The sequence below is a fragment of the Accipiter gentilis genome, chromosome 13 (genome assembly GCF_929443795.1).
Source record: "Accipiter gentilis chromosome 13, bAccGen1.1, whole genome shotgun sequence".
Classification (NCBI taxonomy): domain Eukaryota; kingdom Metazoa; phylum Chordata; class Aves; order Accipitriformes; family Accipitridae; genus Astur; species Astur gentilis.
This window is the reverse complement of record NC_064892.1, coordinates 5,795,471-5,819,559: the sequence shown is the minus strand read 5'-3', so window position 1 is coordinate 5,819,559 and position 24,089 is coordinate 5,795,471. Positions and strand designations below refer to the sequence as shown.

Below are 24,089 nucleotides of genomic sequence, written 5' to 3'. Positions count from 1 at the left end.
AGTGCACTTTTTTTATTATGCAGTGATTTCATATCCATTTTGCCTGACTCATTTTTTCTATGGTGCCACTCTTACTTTGTATTATAGCTCCACTGAATTGAATTTGCTTTGCGGAGAACTCAAATGCCCCAGCAATGGTACATTTAAAGATAGATAATGGTAGGTAAAATAACAGAATAAGAAGGGCTAAATCCTGCTGACCTTTGTTATTACCTAGGAATTCATATGGTTGCAATTTTTAGCTGCAGCTGGTTTTCACAATCCAGTTTAAAATCCATCAAAAAGGAACAGAAATATTCTTATATAATTTCAACCCTACCCAGCTCCCTTAAGATGTGTTGCTATAAAATAACTATACTTTTGAAGATGGGTGTTTTATCCATAAGATTAGGTGAAATTAATTTATACTGTATATTTATACACTATCTAACATAACTTCTTCTAGCGTCACAAAGCACAGCTGAACTTTCACTGGTGAAGTACCATGCTTCCATAATGCTTCCAGGCGAAATGGGTTTCACAGCTTCATTTTTTTAAGATTTTTCCCAAGTAAAGCTCTATTTAAGTTTTTAAAATAAAGAAGACTGTAACCTGGGTAAGCAGAGGACATCCACTGTTAAGTTTTTTCGAGTTATGCTGGTTAAAAAAAAAAAAAGGGCAGTCAATAAATTGTAGGAGAGAAAAGCCTATAGATAAAATAATGGGGATTATACCCAATGCGTGTGCCTCTTCAGATCCGTAAATCACAGTATTAACAGCCATTTAATTGTAAAAGCATACGTTCAACATGCTTAAGACACCATTTGTACCCTACATGCTGTAAATTTGGTCCAGACTAGCCAAATCACAATTAGAAATAGGATGCTGCCAAATCAGTTTTATTCCATATGTAACATCAGTACAAGATGTAAAATCAAGTACAAGGTTTCTCCGTTCAGTGCCAGCTACCCTATTAGTTAACCTACAGATGCATTGCTTCTTCACAGCGCAGCATTGGATTTATCCACAAGAAAGTGTTTCTATGAATCATACATTAGTGGTGAATTATGCAGATATGAAAGCACGTATCACTTTCCCATCTGCAACTTCACTTTGTATTGCTCTCTCTATTGATTTGGAAATAAAAACCCTTCTGGTTTTGCTCTTATCGGTTGCTCATTTGCAGTTCCACGTTCTGCCAGGGTCGCCCAACGTGACTGTCTCATCTGCAGCTCCTGGCTGGCCTCTCCAAGCCTTTGCTCTCTGATTGCACTGAGCGTGTGACAATACCCAACTCAGATGGCAGTCCAGTTGGGACAATTCTACTCTAGTTTGTTGTTTTTTTTTTTAATTGAAATACATTTATTTTTTTTAAATGGGTCAGCTACCTCTTGTTTTCAGCGCTCATTTTTCATGTCAGAATCTACACAACTTACTTCATTATGTTACTTTCGCACCTTTGCGCTTCCAGAAACTCTCAACTGTTTTTTTCACACCATAACTGAGGCGTAGGTAGCTAGGAGAGCACCTATGCCTGCCAATGCATTGCATGTAGAAGGAAATTAATTATTTAAACATTATCCATTTGCAGCAGTGCTGCATAGGTATAAAACTCTGACATAACTTCTGTGAACTTGTGCCAGTAGCTTTAGGGATCTGTTAAGTATTCATTGAGTGTATCCTTGTAAGAGTCATTTGCACATTTAAAAAATTTACTATAGTTTATAAGCCACTGGATATTTCAATACTTTGTTCTGTATTTCAGAGGATAAATTATAAAAAATATTTGCATCTTTTTCCTAGGTAATTTTAAAATCAAAGTTCTTAAACAGCTATCATTCTTAGATATTTAGTAGGAGAAATGTGGAAAGTGTATATTCAATTGCAGAATAAGTCTCTATTTCAGAAAAAAACCAAAAAAAAACAAACAAAAAAAGTTTGTACTAAAATTCATCTCTATTCAGCAAACCATTTAAACATACCACGGCTCCACTGGAACTTCAAGGCATACTTAAGTGGCCTGACAAATAGCGATAAACTTAAACAAATGCTTGAAGTTAAGTGCTTTGTTGAAACAGAATTCAGTGATGCAATTCCCACCCTGTAAATTATTAAATAGATGCAGGTGAAACTGTAAAGTATGAACTTGAGCAACCTTACTAATGAGTCTGAGAAAACTTCTCTGGTAGGGAATCAACAATAGTTAAAAATCTGTGTGCTATCTTTTTACAGATTTATAGAGTTTGGTTACATTTAGGTACAAACCCGGTATTTTAAAAAGCATGTGCAGAAACAGATATACGATGGAGTTTTGTATAAAAACAAACAAAAAAATTATTTAAAAAATACAGCTTCCCTAGCAGATGAGCATCTACAGCATTAAATCCTGCCCTGATTTAGACAATGTCATGGCAGTAGGAATAACTGGTGCAACATCTGACCTCTTGATGCTTTGAGTTTGGGGGGATATGGCCTGGATGTAAGTTCTATTTTAATGCAGGTCTGATTGGATTATTGCTGTGGTCTCTACTAGCCTTAAAAAGCTATAGAGTAAAACACGTGAAATACGTTCTCCTATATGTGAGTTGTCAAAACATTTGAATCTGACCTAATGACAAATTGTTTTATGCTAAAGCTTATGAACTACATAGAAAACACCAAGATAGAAAATGCATACCATTAATAAATTCGGCCTAGGGAATGTTTGCTGGATAGTTTGTATGGGAAAAAACAAGTGACAAACTTCAAGGAGAAGGGTTATTTTCTTTTTAAAGCTTCTTAATGCAGTATGCCCTGCTCCCAAAGGGAATGACTCATTATCAAACCTTCTCTTGACAAAGAATAGTTAATTGTCACTCTAAAAATTACTCTGTTGTTTATGTATTTCTGATTAGAATCTGATTACAATCCATTTGCCTAAACGTGTAATGGTAGCACCAATATTCATCTATGAAACTCTAAAAGAGCTAATTACCGAAAGCTTAGACTAATTGTCAGCATAATAGACAGAGAACAGGGCTTTGAAGTAGGAAGTGTTAAGAGAAACCACCAGTTGTTCAAAGATAGCCAGTTGGATATGTAGATAGCCATGATTTCATTAGCATGTAAAGCTTTTACTGGGCAGAAAGCCACCCTGGTTAAAAAATGAAATGAGGAACTGAGAAAATAGAAAACCCATTTGTAAAGACTCAGGTGGGAAACAAAGAAATTCATGACAGGGATTAAAAGTAACAAGGTAAAAAAAAAAGTTACTTACTGGAGTACTAGCGGGCAACTGGATTAAATGCAGTAAAAGGGCACTTTTAATAAGCATTAGGAGGAAAAGAAAGTAAAAGAAAGTAAGAATCCTACATCAAGTACACATGAAGTACAGTAGGTAAACAGTACAAGAGATTTCTGTTTGGTATTTGGAGCAAAGGGATTTTGTATCCATGTGGAAAGAGGCAAAAAGAATAAATATCACCTGCAAGAGAGCAAGCAGGCCAGGATCTGTTTAAATTAAACTTCAGCCTTAACAGAGTTAGGCGAGTACCTGTCTTCAGCTGCTAATAATGTATTTCCTTAGGTCATGGGTAATTCCAGAAGAGTATTGTCAAAGTTGCCTCAATTTTTAAAAGCTTGAAAGGACCTATTGAATAATTAATGATGTCATTCATAACCATAGCAAAGAGATTGCTAGTTTGGGATCTTATTTACAAAAATTAGACATTAAAATATAATTAAGATCAGTCAACACGGCATCCCAGAAGGTAGATCTTACTGTAGTCCTCTTGCTGGGGAGGGTGTGTGGTGTCTGTGCTTCTTCGCTTGCTTTGAAAAGTGTGTAATTCTGAGTGCTAAAGACAACTGTGTTCACCTAACAGCCATTGATTCCTTCAAAGCTTTTTAGTCAATACCACAATAACACTTTAATTTAAAAGAACTTCCATTATACGAAATTAACATTACATGGATTAAAAACTGACTCAGTAGTTGATGTCCAGATGTCACTGTTAATGAAAAGACATAAACAAAGAAAATTATTGTGATGAGGGTTTTTTTCCCAGAGATTGATTTTTTTTTTTGCTTAATACTTTTATCAATGATCTAGACAACATAAAATATTACAGTAAAATTTGCAGATGATAGTAAATATTGGAGAGCATGTACTACTTTTGCCAGTGGGGCTGAATCATCTCATTGAGAGTCACAATCCAACAAAAAGGCAAATTAAACGAGCCAAATACAATGTATTACACATGGGATCTGACAACATTAGCTGTATCTATAGGGTAGGAGTCTCGGGGTCAGAAAGAGTTTTACAATGTGACGCTTGAGAAATGCAGTATGGTGAATCAAAGACTGAAGAGAATTAAACTGACTGCTAGGTATAGCAACAAGCAAAGGAGAGAGCTCAGTCAGAGCTGGCTTTTCAACTTGGATGTCAAAGGTACAACGCTATCCAGTGGCTGGAACGTTGAAGTTGGCTAAAAACAAACTTGAAATGAGAGACGGCCTGCTAGCAGCAAACCTAACAGTGGGAATAGGTTACTGGGGAAGGTGGAGGACTCGCACTTACTAAGTGGGTGAAAACCTAATCAGAATTCTTCTCCACACATATAATTTAGCCTACTTTCAGGATGGGTAGTCATAGTGCTGCATGTTTCTTTTGGTTAAGGACTCTATGAGGTTACCTGTATCCAAGTAAACTGCACAGGGCAAGAGTACGGGCTCAGCATTGGCAATTTGCATTGGTCCATACTGTTTAATGACTACCTAACACATGGTACAGTTACACGACAGTTAACGCGCTTTCAGACAACACTGAACATGCAAACAGACAGCACCATCCCCTAAGCTCAGGGAATAAGTGTGCACACCAGGCAGCACAAGTGTGGCCGGCTTTACTGGGCGCAGAAGGAAGTTTAGCCACGTGCACGCAACACACACCGTGTCACTTGGCCATAGGGTCAGAGAAGAGTCATATGTAGTAGTATAGAGGCATCCCTCTGCAGTCCTGCTGGAGGATAGGAGCACTGTATTGCCCTGAGCATGTTCGTTACATTTGCAGCTCTTTGTTAAGACAATGAATGTATTAAAATCTTGTATGTCTGGACTTCAGCTGGTTGGCCGTCACAGTAAGGAAAGGCTCCTCTCTGATGCACAATAGCCCAATTGTATTTTGTGGGTAGAGGGTTACGTCCCTCTGACACGCTGGAAATGAGTCTCTCCTAGATCTGGAACTTCGGTGGGAAAGCACCTAATTTCTGAAATCATATGGAGAACCTTCCTTCTCAGATGCTTGTCTGCTAAGGCTTTTTCACACAGTGAGCAAAGTGCCAAAGCGTTCAACAAATTTATAAATGGGAAAGAAGTTGCTTCCAAGTCAGGGGGATCCTATCTTCTTTTGGAGCACAGGGCATGGGTTTTGTCTTAGGATCATCTGGAGATATGGCACCACTGCAGGTTAAAGAAGCAGCCAGCCCCTACCAGGCCCTTGGTCAACCTTAGTTGCTCCTTTACTTTGAGTATAGCACACAAAGCTCAGCCTGCTGTGGCATAAGACAGCTTCTGCTGTGACTGCTGAAGATGAGTAACAAAGTCATTGGGCTGGCTCTCTGTGGCTGTGTCTGGAGAAAATTTAATAGCACATGGTGCCTGTAATCCATCGACCCATTATGGCCTTAACTGCTGAAATAATGAAGGTCTGTGAAACTTCCTAATAAATGTATCATGAAGGTATGTGAAGTATTATTTCCAAAAAGCATCCTGAACAGATGGGGCAGGTGCCCCAATCATCATACAAACAAATTTAATGTGGCATACATGAAAAAAGGCGTTGCAAAACTCATGCAGAAGAAGCAGCTTGCAGACTTAGTTTCCTTGGATGATGCCATTGCACAAACTTTGGGTGAATTGTTTATGGAAACCTGATGCTCCAGCATTAAATAATAAAATATTTGTTCAATTAACTTGCATGAGTTCTTAGGTTAAGTTTCATGTTTTCTCCTTACTGTTAAAAAAAAAGTAGGAAAAGTTAAAGCACTGGCTATGAATCCTAATGGCCTCTGTATGTACATGTAGGTGCCCACATATAGAAAAACTTCATACTCAGCTGAATTTTTCTCTTTAAAAAAATGTGATAGGGTTGAACTGACTTGACTGCCTTTGAAAAAACAAATTAATCTCAACTTGTGTAGACAGGCATAATGTCAGTGAACGCATGCCAACTTTCCCCTGCTGCAGCATGTGAATATATAGATACTAAAAAGGGCCTTTTGTAAAGTTTCTTTCTACTGGTAGCCTTGCAAATTAAGGGGCAAAGAGAATTCATGTCTGAATTCAGGAGTTTGCCATGATCTAAAACAGGTTGTTGGATTTTCTTGGTACCTACTATTATTCAATTAAAAGCATGGCTTATGCCAGTATGGGCTCAAGTTACTTCACTCCATACATCTTCCCTTGTCTGAAATTCCCAAACCGATCTGAGGCTCCAGAGAAAGGGGCTGCACAGCATACGGATTGCATATGCCAGGTTTCTAGCGTCACCTAGAAGTCGAACAAATTCCTGGAATCCCAATGTTTGAAATTCACGTGTGGAGACACAGGAGGGCACCACTGGGCGGGGGGATGGCTGCTGGTGGAAAATTGATGGTTGGTGGCACCTTCTGCTGGCTGCTCCTATGACACTCTTGGACCTCAGGCAGGGGACACGGCTGGTGGCCTCAGGGCAAGCCCCTGAGGTGCAGGTGGTGCAGCAGGGGAGCGGAGGCTGGAGACCCGAAGAACGGATCTCATGCTGCGCTAAAAGATTTAACGGATCGGCTTTAAGGGTATGCAAAATTTCTGAATATCATTTTATCATTTTGTAAAATATGAACAGTCCTATTCATACACCTTGTTTTAATGGTAAGATACCTCCAGTCTTTGCGGTACATTCTTAGTAAAATGTAATAATAGAAATAGGACAACCCCCCCCCCCCCCGCAAATGTTAAAGAGTCAATGGTATTTAACTTTGTCTTGCTTTCTCATCCATTTTCTAGGCTGCACCTTTGAAAGTAGGATAATATTGACTAAGCCTCATTAAACTGATTTAGAAATTATTTTTAAAGACAAATGCAAAATTAATGATCCATGTTCTAATATCAATAAGCCGCTTCAGAACGTACATTGATAAACTATTGCTACTAAAAAATACTCTCCATCGGTCAAGAGTATGCAGAATGAACAAGATAAGGTCAAGTGCTGGATGGGCAGTTAGGAAGGCATGAAATTCATACAGGGAATAGCTGGTGAAGAAAGGGTGCTGTTGGCACTGACCCCCTATTCAATGAGTCAACATGAAGTTGCCACTGCAACAAGAACAATTCGCATCGAGGGATTTATTGGCAAATATGCTATACATAAGTCACCACTATTTATTCTACTTTCTTCAATACTGTTGAGGCTCGGCTGGTCCACAGTGTCCTATTGTGGACGTTACATTCAAGTCTCTGGAGGAGAGCCACAAGAATGATGAAAGTTTGGGAAAAACATGACAATTTGAATAAAAAATAGAAGTCTGAAGGGAAAACATAGCTCATGATAGCTTTAGATGTATCTGTAAAAGATTGTCGTAAATGGGATAACATCAGTTGTCCTCCACAATCACAAGAGGAAGACAAAATTTAATTCGGTTAATTTTCAGAAAGAGAGGCTTGCACAAAAACAGTTAATGGGCACAATAAGTTGCCTGAAGAGAATAGGCGCTTCACTTGAGGTTTTCAAAAGCAGGCTAAAAAAACCATGTTGGATTTGGCCTGAAATATATTTAATCCTGCCTCACTGTGAATAGATGCCTAATAGAAGGCCTCAGGAGATCCTGTGTTTTATGATATCAGCTGTGTACTAAAGGCTTACTGATGGAACGTCCTGCTGAGGCTTTTTGCATATTTAACAACGTCTTTTTCAGTTCTGCCCTCTCTCATTTAATGAAGATTAAAAAACAATGGACCAGGAATAAATTTTACAACCTCACTTATTTTCCTTCACAGAACTGCCATTCACCAAGACCAAAATTGTACAAATGGAGGGAAGGAATGGGTAGAGTTGTTGCTGTTGCTGCTCCTGGTCGCCTGGGGACTACTGTCTTCAGCAGTGGGTTAAGCTGAAGCAGCAGCAGCAGCAGATTTATTTTCTTACGCCCCCCCCCTCCAAAGCCATTCTCTCCTCCTACCAACTGGGGGAGGATGCTTATCGTACCTGGTGGCATCCTCAGCTAGACTCTGGCTGGGCTTTTTATTTATTCCATTTATCATATTTCCCTTTCAAAGTAGAGCAATATTAACATACTTTCTCTCATTGGTTATATTCCAACACCTTTTTCCATGGGGTCAGACTGGTTAGAACTGGTTTCCAATTAGCCTTAAAATATTAATTCATCACTCTGCTCATTACTTTAAAAAAAAAAGAAAAAAAAAAGAAAAGGATTTTCTTTTCGTCTCTTCTGCAGCCTCTGAACGCCGAAGGAGGCGGCTAACTTGAAAGGCTCACTTTCTTTCTCAAAAGGTAAGGCATTTTGCAGTAGCAGAAATCTGAAAGTTGAGTTACTGATTCTTGCGGAAGACCTCAGGGACAGACTAAAGGAATTTAGTTGAAGTGCAGATGCTTTCTGATTCACGCACACAAGCACTCCCCGCCGGCTCCTTAGGTTGTGATGCCGCAGGAGTTGAGGTCCACTTAGGATGGGGCAGCCGTGGCCTCGCTCCCGGCCATGCCTGGCCGTCTCCTTGTTGCCTGACTTTCCGGAGAGTCTGCTCAGAAACCTAAACTGCCTGGGAACGAACCGTGGGGTTTGTCAGACGAGGCTTCGTCCCTTCCAGCCCCACAGAGCAGGGGTTGGGGGGTGAGGGGGGATGCAGGGCCGGAGCCGGCAGTGCCCCGGCAGCTCCGCTGAACCCCACTTTTAGCTTCACCGGGCAGAGCAGGAGCGTGGTTCGGCAGGCTGGAGGCAAAGCAGGACCCGTGGCAGCTCCCCCTTCTCTCTGTCTGGGGGTGTTCCGTGATTTTGAGGGAACAGTGCCAAGCCTTGCTCCAGGGAGCGCGGCCCTGTGGCAGGAGGGGAGGCCCGGGGGGTTCCACGGGCCTGCGCTGGCTGCTTGCGGGCGAGGGGAGAGCGCTTTCGTCCCCTGTGAACCGTCACTTGAAGGGGAGCAGAAACTGCTCACCGATTCGGGTCAAAATCTGGGAAGAACGAGCTCTGGGAGCCGAGCCACGCTCTTGTTCCCTGCAGAAAAATCGCCTACCCCACAGCTCCAGCAAGAAAAAGACCCACCGCGCCTCAAACCCAGGACTCTGGCCCCTCTGCGACCCCCCCCCCCCCCCCCAACGCCGTTCTTTCGCGGAGAAAACCGCTCGGGTAAAACACCCCGCGCCCCTGCCCGCAGCCCCGGCAGCGCCCGGGCCCCAGCCCCGCCGCGGGACGGCGCGGAGGGCGGTGCGGGCCGCGGGTACGGCCCGGCCCCGGGGCGGTGCGGCGGTGCGGCCGTTCAGCCCCGGTAGGGAGGGGCCGGACCGCCCCTACGCGAACAGCAGCCGCCGCCGCCGCCGTCGCGGTCGCGGCGGGAGAGGTGACAAGCTGCTGCGCGGAGCCGCTCTGCGCTCGGGTGGGAGAAGCGGCTGCCTCTCCCCCCCCCCCCCCCCCCCTTCTCCGCCACACGCTTCCCGCCGCCCCGCTCTGAGGTAAGGCAACCGGCGACGCCGCCGCCGCCCGCCCCCGCCCCGCGGCGAGGCGAAGCTGGGGGGGGGGGGGGGGGGACGACGACGACAGCGGGTCCTGCGGCGTCTCGGTGTCCCCGTCTTCCCCTCACACAGCCGCCGGGCCGTGAGGGGAGGTTGCGGGTACGCGGCGGCGGGACTTTTCGTTCCCTCGCCGCCCCTGGGGGAGGAGTGCCGGCGGCCCCGGGGGAGTCTGGTCTGGCGGCGGCCCGCGGCGCCTCACTGAGCGGGGCCGGGGGTGGGGGGGGAGAGGCCGGCGGGGAGCGCCCGGCCGAGCCGCTGCCCGTCCCGCCGCACCTGGGCTGGTGGCGGGCGGCTCCGGAGGAGCCCGCCTCGGCCTCTCCTCCTCCTTCTCCTGCTGCTGCCGCCCCGAGCCCGGCACTCGTTCGGGTGTCCCCCCCTCCCCCCCGACCCCGCCGCCCGTTTCCCCTTCGCTGTTTTTGGGGGGCCGGGGATGAGGCGGCGGGCGCTGCCCGCCCGCCGCATCTGGTTCGGCGGTGATTTACGGTTTTGTTAACTCAGCATTTGGCACGGCGCGCTTGCGGGGAGCAGCGAGCGAGCGGGAGTCGTTAAGTTTTTTTGTTACTTCTTGGAAGGGGAAGCGAAAAGGGCTCCGTGGGGCCGCGGCAGCCCCAGCGGCTTCCTCCACGTCGTGTGTGTCTGTGTGTCCCCAAAACACACCTCCCCCCATCCCCATCCCCCCCTCCCCCCCCCCCCCGCTTCAGCCGGGGGTCACCGCTGTGGGCAGCCGTGAATAACGCTGGGCAGGTTTGGGGGGGATTGCCACTCGTGAAGGTGAGCGAGGCAGGAGGGGAAAACTGTCAGAAATTGCACGGTTTTCGTACTGCTAGTTTTGCGTGGAAACCCCACGTATTCATTCCTAGTACGTACATACATGTGTATTTATCTACGTATACATGCAACGCATACACGCATTTTTTGAGCAATGAGAACATTGCCTGTCGGCTTCTGCTTCCAGATGTTTTGTTTTCTGTTTCTTTTAGGCATATTTGCATTTCTGCTGGGAGGGGAGCAGAGAGCAGTAGTGTTGTTGAATAGGTATCTGAACAGTAGCATGGAACAACTTGTGTGCCTTTAATTCAGCTGCAGAGGATATCCATGTGGGATTAATATACTTAAGCGATCATGTCACACTGACGTATCTTGTTCAGACTTGTAGATTTTTAAAGCCGTGTGGACTTGTAGGTAGTAGCGGAAGTGTAATTAATTTTAAACATGTGACCTGGCCTAGTGCTTATGATTTTACCGTGGTATTCATACCTTGGTAAATATGCATAGATTTAGCCATCTGTCCTCCGTTTTCCCTTCGTGTGCGCACATACCACGCTGCGCAAATGAAGAAGGTACCTGTGGTAGGCTTTAGGGCCAAATACGTATTTAAACTTTTCCAGGAAATGCTCTAAAGTTACTGTCGAGGACTAGTGGAAAGCTTCTTTCATGCAGTTTTTGAGTATGTTTAAAAAAAAAAAAAAGTTGCTTCAGCATCAGTGATGCTGATTTGTAATTTGTATTTGGCACTAATGCTATTTGCATATGTCCAGTACAGCTGATACTGCTGCTGGAAGGCATGTAATTCTTCCTGCTGTGGACAAGGCCCTTTTGTGTAGCGTCAACCTCGTACACTTTTGGAGGGTGTATGAACCCAAGGTAGAGCCCTGCAGTTTCTCTCTCTCGTGATAAGGGGTGTGTGTGGGGGGTGCCAGCCAGTCTTGCTTGTTGGAGATCTTAGCAACAAAACTTCTGACACAGGCTGGAGCTCCAAGTTGGGGCACGTCGGTCTTTGGCGCTTGCCGTAGTTGCGTATGCTATGGCTCATCTACATGCGAGTGAAATTTGGAATAGCAGTGAGCTACAGCGGTGTTTTGCACTAGTGTAAGGGTCTGTCTGTCCGTCCAAGGTAGCTTGCAGGACGGTGGCTATACAGTAATGTTTTTCTACAGCCGAAGAGATGGGCTGTTTTGTTGTGGTATCCCTGCTGTCACCACAGGAGTGGTACTTCTGCATTGTGCAGATAGGTGGGTGGATGACATGACATGTGTCACCTCAACATGCTTTTCCTCTGAAACTTATCTCCTTTACCATTTATGGCCCTCTCTCTGAAGAAATCACCTGTTTTTAGACATGAGCAGACCTGCCAAAATCTCAAATCTTTGACATTGGTGTGTTTGGGATTGTGATGCTGAAATCTTCATTTGAGCATCATTTTCTTAAATTTGGCTTTTACAGAATAACAGTTGTCATAAGAAGATTAAAAATAAAGTCTACTTGCTGCTAACACTTGGTGGGTGAAATTTTCATTTCTTCTGCTACAGCTGCTCTGTAGTTTCTCTGCTGGTTGCAGAATAACTAGAATTGTAGTGTGCAGTAATAGACTACTTTTTCTACTAACCTAGGGATTCCTAAACTGTGGTATACCTACCATAGCAAAAGTGGTATGTGAATCCTGCCACCACTGGCATGTGACTGCCATTTTGGGAACTTTCTTAGTCTTGCTTTTTCTTGGGTTAAAAACTCGGTTACAAGACACTGGAAAAAGTTCTGTTAATGGTTTTTGGCAGGAAGAAGAAAAAGCGTATTAAATTGGTATTCCCATTGCTGCCTGATGGTGTTAGATGTTTTTGCATCCTCTGGGTAGCTCCTGGAATCTCAGCAACACCACACGATTATTTTACTCCCTCTGCTACTGAGTAAAATTATACAGCCTAATTTATTTAGGATTGGCATGTTCTCATCAAAACTCATGCCATGCTAGGTGAATGAAGTCTGCTTGTTTATATTGCCTTTTTCCCCCCCCAGTTTAATAGGCCCTCATAGGTCTTACTGTGGTTCTACTGAAAGGTTTCAGAATTTGGTCCAGCCTGTCAATGAAAACAGAAATAAAGAACCATGAACCGTCTTAAACCTGTTATCGAAGAAGGTATTTTCATACTGTCAGTTATCAGGGTAGAAATCTCACTTCACATGGCTCCAGCCAGTCCTACAATCACATTTACTGCTCTTCTATAAATTTTTTTCTGGCAGTTTATTGTTAGCTGTCTGGGGCTGAAGTACTCAGGACAGATGTGAACACACTACCTTCATCTTTGCAGAATTACAAAGTAACCTAATTGGCTTCCAGATTTCACTGTATCTTTCTTCATGTCCTTCTATCATAATTCAGACTCTTTCTGTCTACTTATTACTTCTTTCCAGATGTCCGTTAGCAATCAAATCTTTGCTGGATCACTTTTCCCAAGATGAATTATTATTCATTTTCTCAGAGGCATCCAAGAAATAAAAAGCCTGATGGAATTCCCCCCCCCTCCCCCCCCCCCCCGCCCTTACCTTTCTTCAGTATTCTCCCACGTTCATTTGCAACTTTATGTAAGTGGAGCTAGTTAGAAAGTGTTAATTAAAATGTCATTGAAGTGAAAGTCAGGAAGAGTGTTGATCCAAAATGCTTTTCAGTTTGAAGTCACTCATTTCTGGTGAATAAACCTTTAAAAACAAAAACAATCTCTTCCTTTTCTACTGCTGATATTTCCCCTGTGCTTTTTGCTGTCTTGATTGTTGTGGTTGGATTATTTGGGATAACTGGGTTTGACACAATCAATTCGCTTACAGCTTCAGAGAAACACAGTTTCGAAACACTAAGTTTGGAATAAAAATGTAGTTGGTATGGCTAAATCAACCACAGGTATGAAGGAAGGGTAGACTTCTTCAAAGAGCTTAAAGTGTTGAATAACTCCATAGTTTATCTTGACTTGCAGCCGCACACCAACATTTTTGGCTCATGTTGTGTGACTGATGACAATAACGACTGTCAGGGACTGCTCCTCTGCGGAGCCCGAGGTAGCCCTTTTGCTGGCCAGGGCCACAAAGAGCTGTAAGACTGTGGGGAGGTGTTGGAGAGCTGTGAGGATGCAGCCTGGAAGATGGGAGGATGATGGTGCACAGCTGTATTGTTGAAGAAAGGCGTAGCATGTCCTAGAGTAATCAAATTTCCTAGACTGGAAGGCTTTCATGAGCTGCCCGCAGCATACTGGAGATGCAGGTTGCTCTTTGCTTACATAGAGCTGAGGCAGCAACACTGTCGTTGAGTAACGTTTCAGTATGAAAGTATAACGTCAGTGTAAAGTCCAGAAATACTTCTGACCTATGACCAGTTGGGATCGTGTATCTTAAAGCAACAAAACCAGGGTCTGTCCGTGGCTGCAAACTCTTGACACTGTTTTCCTCTGCTCACCACTGAATTCCAGGTTTAGGTTTAACCTCAGCTGCTCCTTGATAGTGGATGGTTTTGATGGTCCTGCAGCTGTTTGTGCTGAAGGATAGATAGGTCTGTTGTGTCTCCACATTGAGAGGATTCGAGGCTGTTTCACCTGGTGGTTTGACACTGATGTTAGAAAGTAGCGTAGAGGGAACTGAGCTTTGTAGGTCTCTGCAGGGGAAGGATTGAGTGATGGGGGAGCAGCTTCCCGCTGCTACCAGATTGTACTGCTGCTTGTTTCCCCATTGCTCCCAGTTTATCCAGGAAGGCCACAGACTGTTCATTGTATTTTGGGGGGCCCTCATGAGGTGTCCCCGCCCCCCTGGTGAGAGACAAGTATTTCATGCCTGACGGTATCAAAAAGGAGGTCTGGAAAGTTGACTTCACAGGTCTCAGAGGAAAAAAAACCCCAGCAAACAAACTGTTTTAAGGTACAGGCGTTTCTAAATGTACTCAGCTTGGGTTGTGTAAGCCGGCTGTCGGTTCTTTCTTTGTAACTGAGAGGGCTTTCAAGTGCACAAAGTTTTCATGAAGTAGAGCGTTTCCCTGCAGTGCTCTGTGTCTATATGGATGTTATAAGCTTTGAGTGTTGAAGACCTTAGCATAGGCTTTGATGCTTTAATTATTTTGGCCTTTATTTGCTGTTCTCAAATCTGGAATTTCTGTCCTGTGTGTGCATATGGTGAGATGTGAAAACATTAAGGTGATTTTGGGGTGTGTTACTGGAGCAGTGGTTGTTAGGAGCTGAATGTATTTTTGATTATTGCTAGTGTGTGGTTCCTTGAGCCCTCAGGCCCTTGCTCTGCTGGCCATCTGTGACCTGGAAAAGATTGTGGAGTTTCTTGGTCTTTGCTCTGCTGAGGAAAGTTCTCTAGTTCCTGGGAAACTGGACATTTTTTCACTTGCTTGAATGAGGTGATGCTCTTTCCAAAACAGCAGTACTGTTCTGATATCCTTAACCTTCAATTTCTTTGTCAAGGGTCAGGTCCAAAATGTGCCCAACTCCACAGGTTGGACCAGAGGTGACCTGTGAAGGTGCCAAAGGAACTAAGAGGAAACTGACTTTTCATACAGAACATGAAAAGATGAATTTTGGGGACTTCTGCATGTTTAGCCTTGTCAATATTCCCCAAATTTATCATTCTAGGACATTTTGCTACCTTCCATTAAAAGATATTAGTGTTAGCCTTGTTAAAACCATTTATTTATTTTAGTCTTTAAGCACGTAGATGTTAGCTTTAGCTTTTCAGATTAATGAAATCTAATAAAGATGTCTTACTAGAGGCACCGTAGATTTCATGTTTGCAGAACATGTGAATTAAGTGCTTCCTGCCATTTGCTTGTGACTGGGTCTTTGTATTACAGGGGGGAAAGACATGGGATTTGGATCTCATCTGGACAGCTTTGGGTGATGCAATGCGTATCAGGTATTTCACTCTTGGGATTGTGTATTGCCTGTTGGCAGTTAGAGGTAGGTCTTACATTACTCGATTCATTCACTTAATTTCATAATGCTTTATGCTCTTTGCTTCCTGTTTGTGGTGGAGTGTATTTCTTCTGCTACCTGCAGCTATTAGAAGGTATCTGATTTCTCTGGTTCTTTTCCTAATTCCTTGAACAGCCCGTTCCAGTTTATACCATGGCAAATGAAGTGGGCTGTGCCATTTGGACTGCTGGGTGCCACAGGAGAGGCACGGACACCCTGTGATTCTTTCTGGAGGTGCAAGCTGTTGTATCGTAGGAATGGTTAGACCTGGACGTGCATCCTGTGGGAGCAGCGGTGAGTGTGGACAGGAAGGGTGAGGGCATAATAGCCGTAATGGTAAGATTAAGGCACATTCCAGCAGAAGGAGGTGGTGTCGGTGGCTTCAGTCAGTCATTTTCTTGAAATAATCTGCCCTCGCTGTTGTGAATTAGAGGAAGGGGGAAGAAAAATCAATAAGCTTTCTGAGCTATAAAGAGGCCTCTTGACTAATAGTGTGGCACTAACTGGAGGCAGGAGCTGGGTGGAGCTCAGTACTCCTCCCTCATGAAGCAGCAGAGCAGTTTGGTCATCTGAATTGTGCCGATGGCCCTAGGGCTGACAGGAGGATTATTACAGCATTGTTCTCGCTTTCTAGAAAGCTTACCTCATTGTTCTTTACAAATTTCAAAGACTGTTGAAGCATTTTTCTTATGTGGTAGCAGCAGTGCTAAACCTGCTAGAGCTGGTCCCTGCTGCTGCTGAGTCCCCAGTGGCATTTGCTGCTGGAAACAAACTGGAAAGGGGGAAATGTTCGTTTGTATAGAACTGTGCAGAAGGCTTTTGGGACCGAGATGATGAGTTTTCTGAACAGAAGGAATGAATGAAACTGCTGTAGTTCCACTTTGCTTACTTCAGCAGAATTTTGTCAGTGGGTTCATAGTAATTTGTTGCTTTCTGCATGGTAGACTGAAAAAAGGAGCAGAATGAATGGGGTATCCTTAAAGGTGTTGGGTTTGGGGTTTTTTTGAGCTGCCAATACACTTGACGTTGTCTCAGAAAGAAATCTTTGCACGTGGCCATAACTGGAAGTGTCTGCATCAAAATTTGGGTTTTGAAGGACCTATGAAGAAGTCTTCTAGAAAAGTAAGCACTAGTACCTTCCATTTTTTGGTTGTTAGGTGGCTTGGTCGTAGATATCTTTGTAAAATGGAAGTCCATTCCAGATGCAAAATAATGTGAGGGGACCAGCTGCTGCCAACAGTAAAGGGAAGAGACTGAGATCGAAGTCTCTTTAGTTCATCCATTGGGAGCTGAGCACACGGTCACTGCTTTTGTCAGAGGCAGTACTTCTAGCTCAGATGAAGTCCTGTTGCCGTGTCTAGATCCAGTGAAGAGCTACAATTGTGAATAGGGGTCTAGGTTGAGGGAGCTGGGTGGAAAGGAGGCGAAGGGACAATCTAGTTGCCGTTTACAGCTACTGCAGGGTAGTTATGAAGATAATGGGGCCAAACTCTACTTAGTAGTGCCAGATGGCAGCAAGGGGCAGTGACAACAAATTGTTTTGGAGATTCAGATTGGACGTTGGGAAGATCTTGTTACTAGAAGGGTAGTGAAGCACTGCAGCAGGTCATCCAGAGAAGCTAGTATCTGCCTTCAGAGCTTTTTGGGGCTCATCAAGGCAAAGCCACAGCTGACCTGATCTGCTGTTGATGATAGTCTTCGTTTTGAGTCAGGGGCCGGACTAGGTAACCTCCAGAGATTTCTTCCAACCAAAGTTTCTAGGAGCCTGGGTTAGATTCACCAAAAATGAAGAAGTTTTTAGACAACTTTGAACTGAGCTGACCAGCTACTGTGGGGTGCTTGGAGGTAAACTTAATTTCATGTCCTCAGTACAGCTTTAGTAGTTCACACAGCAATGCTTCAGTGACCAATACTGAGATCAGTGTTGTTGGCCTAAGTATTTATGACCTGAGGACCTGCAGGTTATTTTTGTCAATGGGTTTCTTTTGGTCTCACCTGGCCCAGAGGGAAGGGGTAGAACTCTTTGATGGCCAATACTGCCCAAACAGGCAAACCTCTCCTCACAGGCCTGACGAAGATGGCTTCAGGGGATGAGATGGCATTGTGATCACCAAGAGGGCAGGTGGACTGCAGTGAAATTGGCCTTACAATCTTAAGTTCATAAGACGATATACTCCACAGCAAAAGATCTGTGTAATCTTCATCTTGTGCTTTTCCTCTGTGGTCCCCTTTGCCTAGTCCTACCTTTAATAAGCTAAAGGTAGCAGATAGGATGCCTTCTAATCTTATTTTGGCTCTACTAATATGTATTAGTACTAATATTTTATTGTTATTAGAGTTGGTGTGAGAGGGAATAGCCAAATGAATGGCTTTTTCAATTTTATAAGGCTTTTTTTTTGAGAGAGGGAGAGTCAGAGAAAAATATAGAAGAGGTGAAGTATGCCATCTTAGAAAGCTAGATGCTGTCCCCTTACTGACTCTTCCCTACAAATAAACTCTCTGTCCTATCTTTAGACCTCTGGTGAATGAAGTCCTATATGCATTTTGATTTTTTTGAAGCATTCTTTTTTTAATTTACTTCATTTTTGAGGTGGTGGGATTAAATCTTGACATGCACTGCTTGAAACATGCTGTTGTCAGAGATCAGGCTTTTGAATGCCATTTTATCCCACACCTAATGCTTCTGCTAGAGGACCTTGTTTCTTGCCCTTCATTACTCCTATTGCTTTGCTTATTTTTCCTGAGTGAAAACCATTCTTTTTTCTTCCTGTGTATACAGCTACTTATTTTTTTGGTTTCTGTTACATGACATTGGGAAAAATGAAGGTTCATGATCATGTATATAGTATTATATGGCAGAGTAATTGGGCAAAGATCCAAACGTAATGTTTAAAAACATTATACAATTAAAAGTATTCCTGGCACTTGACAGTGATCAGAGAGCAAGCTGAAACAAAACAACCTCTTTTGAGGTGAAAATGGAAATTCGGTGCAAAACTCATGAGACTGTGAATGCATGTAAATCTGATGTTTAAAGAAAAGCTTGCCTATGTGAACACAAACTCATAGACTTCACAAGATAGAGCTGCCTGCTAACCAAAAGACTAGTTGCTTGCCAGCAGTTCACTTGGCATAGCTTTCTCCTACCTGTCATCCATACTTCACAGAAAGAAATAAAACCCTGTACTTACATACTCCAGGCCTTCCCTCCTTGCCAAAGTAATGCTTTGTTAATTATATGGAGTCCTCTGCTCTTACATGTGCAGGTTATTAATTGCTGTAAAAGGGTGAGGGATTGAATCCTACTGTTACTGATTTTAAAAAACAAAAATTATCCAATTGGCTCTCATTTTCTGTGAAGTCTCCTGGAGCCTATTTTCTCTGCTTACAGTGGAGATTGCTTGCTGATTTTCCTGCATGCCCCTGAGCATCTACCCTACAGACACAGGCTGTTAAGTGGCAGCTTGTAGGGAAATGGCAGCTAGCGTCACCTGTTAAATAGCAATGGGATGTTTTACACCTGTATTGCAGCAGTGTGAAAAAACAATAGAATAATTTTAATGGAGTGAGTTGTATTATTTTTGTGCTAATTGAAGATGGGAAAATTCAAAATGTAGCTTAGTTTCAGTGGCATCTTCTTCCCTTTGGGTTTATAATGGAGTAATAAAATAGAGCTTTTGGATTTAAAGGATAATTAGAGAGTCCTCATTACATCACTGTTCGGAAGATTTATTATTTGCAGCCATTGCTTGAATTATATGCAGGATCTGGGGTATATTAGAGGCTGATAACTGAAGCTTCGTAGAAGATTAAAAAAATATTTGGTTTACCTGCAGAAAACATAATTGGAATAAGTCTCTCATGTAGTTATGTGAAGTATTATTTTCGGTAATTTAGGAACTTTTTAGAGGACAAAGCTTGCTCCTGTGTCTTCCCAGTAGGCTGGCTGTTACAGGAAGCCAGCAAATTCTCAGGATAAGGGGCAGAAGTTTAGTATATGCATCCTTCACCTATGCTCCCTGAAACACAAGAGGGTTTTCCTATGCCCATGTGACTTTGTGGCTGAGGTTAGTAGGTTCTCTGACAAGGTGATTTATCAAATGGTTTCCTCCTGTTGTGGGTTTGAATAGGAGCTACTCCAAATCTGAGGCCTGAACAATAGCTATGGAGGAAATTAGTCATGGAGGGATCTGAGGAGGAAGGAGCATGTTTTTATCAGGGATGGAAGAACTTCCCAATACACAGGGGTCTCGCTAAAGATAATTTAGGCATTAGTGAGTAGTGGTGGTTTACACCTTCGCATTGTTTCCAACTGGGTATTAAAGACTAAAGGGTACAACACTTGCTTTCTTCTTAATTTGATACATTTGGAAAGTATTCTTCATAACGATATGGATTCAAACTACATTTTTATGAAGGCTTAAGCATTTTGTGTTTGTTTCAGCTGGAGAGAGAGGCTTGGGAGGCCTCCATCACATAATTCCTGGTTTTGGTGGATGCTGTACAAAATAGGGGGACATGAAGTCAGTTAGCAAAGAGAAGGATTTATCTTGAATATATGATACGTTGCTGGCTTAAACAGTGCTTGTGCTTTTACCCTATGACTCCTTGTGATTCATAAAACATCTATACTGTGTAGGGTTCATCAGTGGAAGGTAAAGTGTTTCTGTTTTGTGTGTAACCCTTTTACATTCTGCTAGAAGAGAAGATCTATTCTGATATGTATTGAGGAAATGCTTTACATTTTTGGACAGGTACAGGTATCTAAATATATGGCATCTAAAATGATACTAGACCATTTTATATCTGGGACATCTGTATGGGGCTGGCAGATATAAGCCAGGACATACCAGTAACCCAGTCTTTCCAGCAGTGGCCACTGGAGGCCAACAGGAATTCCCTAGGGCATCTAGGAACGCACTAGATGTCTGGGTTTGGATGACTAAAATTTATATGTTAGTGTTTTAATACTTCTGTGATTTGTTATTTCAGATCAGCAAACTGCAAACAGCTTTTTTTCAGCTGTCATGAAGAAAAATAGAATCACTTTCCTGAAAAAACTTTTGCATAACTGTGCGTTCTACGAGCAAGGCAATATAGGTGTTTTGCCAGTTTATTTTACCTAGCTTATTATTGTGTCAGTTTATATTACCTAGCTTATATAGACAGAGTCAGCAAGATACTGGTTGTTTTACCAACTTCTTCCCCCCCCCCCCAGTGCCCCCCTCCAAAAGCAAAAAGAAAATCAGGAGGAGGATCCCATCCAACTCCTCTTAGGTTAATTTGGTGTCAGTCAGTTGTTCAGAGGAAGAAAGCGTGAGCAAGTGCAAGGATTGATGTTCAGTCAGGGGAAGAAAAAAAAAACCCTGGAACATGTTCAGCATAGCTTAAAGAACAAGCTTATGTAGCTTATATAGCAACATAGCTGGAACATGCTTATGGCAAGCTAAGGATTTACACCAAAGCTGTAACTGTACATTGTCAAAATACAGGTGTTCTTTAGCTATATGTTAATATCTTTAGTTACTGTAAATGAATTTAAAAATCAAAAGTGCTATCCAGTGCATGTAGCTTAAGTGTCTAAATATGTTCCTAATAAACTTCTTCTGTAGGAAGGTTTTGCCTCTTACACGTTCAACGAAGGACATGATAGAAGGGGCCTAAGGGTGACCATCTCAGGTAACCAATAGAGAAACACAGATGCTTTTAGGATATGATGGAATCTCTTGGAATAGCTACTTAGGGATAGGGTGAATCACAGCCCACAAATGCCTATTTCTCTTCAGTGACTATGAAGAGGGAGGGGGAGTAGGGTGACTCAGTGAGATGTGGTTGTTTATATTTGGTCAAATACATTTCAAGCTAAGTGCTTAAGGCTACAGTCCAGAGGCAGCTCAGCTCTCCATGGCACCTGGGATATGTCTCTCAAATGTTCAGCTACAAAGCCTGGTTGGAGTGTACTGCAGCTCTCCTCTGGCTGATGCCTTCATCACCCTTCCCAACCAGAGCCACCCTGTGAAGGAACGGTGCACGTGTACTCAGTTTTCATCCTGATGGGGAATTGGTGTCATCCTAAAATAAATTCAGGACACAGGCTGGATGCGTGCCTGAGCCCATGTGTTTGGATCTCACAATTTAGACGTGGCTTAAATTCCTTGTGCCACAAGCAGAAGGAGAGAGGGGATTTGGAAGGCCTCCAGCAGCCACCTTAATTTTGGTAAGATTGAATCCTAACTTGTAACTTGGATATCCACTTGCTTCTGTGGTGTGTTTTCATTTCATATTTCTCTCAGCGTATGTGATGAAAATAGAATAGCCTGTTTTCATGTCTGTGCACAATCAGTCTCCAGTTTTTGTAGGTTAGGGAGACGTTGGGATGTCTGGGTGCTAGGAAGTTAAAACAATTGAAATCCTGGACTTAAAAATATGCTTTTCGGAAGAACTTTAAAACCAAAATTAGACCTAGCAGTGTCCTTTCGGAACAGCATACCTCCTTCCAGTTAGTAACTTGAATTTTGGCATTATGCTTTATTTTGTAACTTATAATGATTTTTACCATCGCTTCAGTCCAGAGAGAGAGAGAAGTATTTTGCAAAGGCTGGTATCAGTGGTATTATGGATGAATAGGTCTAGGTGCCTAGTTTTAAAATCTTGGCAGCTGCCTTGACTTTTCTTTATGCTGTCATTCAGACCAGGTTGCTAGCAAGGTTGGATTTTGCTTGGTAGTAGCAGTTGTGGGAAGTTACTAAGGAAAGAGTCTATTACTGACATAGGAAATAGTTTTGAAGTTGTTCTTGCCATCGCTGAACTTGCAGAAATGTTACTATTGCCATGGGTTATCTATGCAAGGCTCAAAATGATCTTTCTGCTGTACTGAATGTCACTTAAGTTGCTAGGTGTCATTAGTGTTATATATATTCCATGCTTCTTGCAAAACTCCTTTAAATGGAGAAGTTTTGTTGTTTAGTTGTTTATGGGATTAGACCTAATCGCTATGATTCAAGAGTAAAGAAGGAAAAAACCACTGTGAGGGTTCTACATGTTCCAGTTCTCCTCCTCTTTATTACTTCCAAAATAGTCCACTTTTCTCCAAAAGTTATATCTGCACCCTTCAGGAAATGGTGTGCAATAGTCACCTTTAGCAGAATTTTTCCCTTGATTCATTAATTATAGGAGCATGTCAAGTAGGTCAGATGGCATTTTCCAAGTTGGGAATTAACCTTTATTTGTTACACTTAGTTGTGTTTAACATCTGAATTTCTTGGCTTCTCTAAGGTGATGTCATTTTGCAATTAAATGTATAATATGATTGTATAAATTGGCCTGAAAATTAAAATCCTGGTCTCTTTCTTTGTAACTGATGGGAAAAATGAATGGGTGCATGGGCACATCTCAATTTGAGACCAGCCACTTTGGAGCTCCTCACTCCTCAATGTACAGAGCAGGTATTTTTTAAAATGTCTTTTTCTTCAGTCCATGAACTCATGCCTTATCTGCTGCACACTACTCAAGTGCCATTTTTGAGAATGATCGTACATTTTCTCTTGAGCTTTTTGATGGGGTTCACAAATGTGATGTGATTTATTTTCAGCACTCCCTATTGAGTAGAGGGGCTTCTGATCCTTTGGCAAGAGAGCAACTAAAACATAATAACCCACATGAGCAGCCGGGTGGGCGCGTGGCTGCTAGTTTTGCATTCGTGATTTGAGGATCCTAGGAATGATATCTGGGAGCACCTCAACCCCGTTTGCGGTTGAAGCTCTGCAGTGGTTGAAGACTGTCGTACGCACTATAAAGCGGGGGTGCCGAATTAGGGTTGTGCAGGCAGTGCTGAACCCTCACCTTTTGGGGGGTTGTGTTAGTGACTTGTTTTGTGTTTGTGTTTGGTGGTTTTGGGGTTGTTTGGTTTTTTTTTTTGAGGTAACTTGCAAGTTTCCTCCCTCTTTAGAAGCAAACTAATGGACCACAAGAGCTCTCAGCACGTGTTGCTGTATGAATGTGCGTGTGGTCGATGGGGAGGGCGGCTGGCTCCAGTTGACTGATGGTGCCCGTGCCACTTACTGTCCCCAGCTCCTCGTCTGGCTTGGACACCATCTCCTTGTTGTAACCTCCTGCTCGACCAGACCCAGGATTTCCAGACTCTGGCTCTTGTGTCTCTTCCTCCCTTTCCCTCTCATGCCGTCTCTCCCTCTTCTGCCCAGCTTCGTGTCACGTTTTGGTCCACCTGATCTTTCTCACACCCCCTCTGCAGTGTGTTCTCCAGGGCCTGTCTCCTGCATGTCTGTGGGGCACCAGCTGAAGGGTCATGAAAGCAACAGGCGAGGTTGTCTTCCTGCTGTCAGCTCCAATGTCTGGTCCCTGGCAGATGGGAGCAGCAGTTACAGGGGAAATCCTGCTAATCTCCTGTAACTTGAGCCCATTACATGCTCAGTCGCACTGTGGGGCTGGTGCCTTTCCAGCCGCATACGGATGGATGGCTGGAGGAGGAGGTGGATGCCTACTGCAGAACGTTTTCTGAGGTCTGCACTGTAGGGATCAGAAGAAAAAAAAATTAGAAAGATGGTGTGTGTCAGCTGAATTCTAGAAGGTTTTAAAGCTCTGTCAAACCGGAAAGTATT

The 24,089-nt window shown here is 43.3% G+C and overlaps 1 protein-coding gene across 3 annotated transcripts in view; it reads left to right on the top strand.

Annotated features, from left to right (window-relative positions):
• The first annotated feature begins 9,587 nt into the window (after positions 1 to 9,587).
• Positions 9,588 to 24,089, top strand: part of MBNL2 (muscleblind like splicing regulator 2) — a 112,967-nt gene continuing 98,465 nt past the window's right edge. The window contains exon 1 of one of the 3 annotated variants that reach the window (XM_049816062.1): positions 9,588 to 9,679. The gene's annotated coding sequence lies outside the window, so the exon portion shown is untranslated. The remainder of the gene's footprint in view (positions 9,680 to 24,089) is intronic. The other 2 variants (XM_049816070.1, XM_049816063.1) reach the window with 2 other exon arrangements.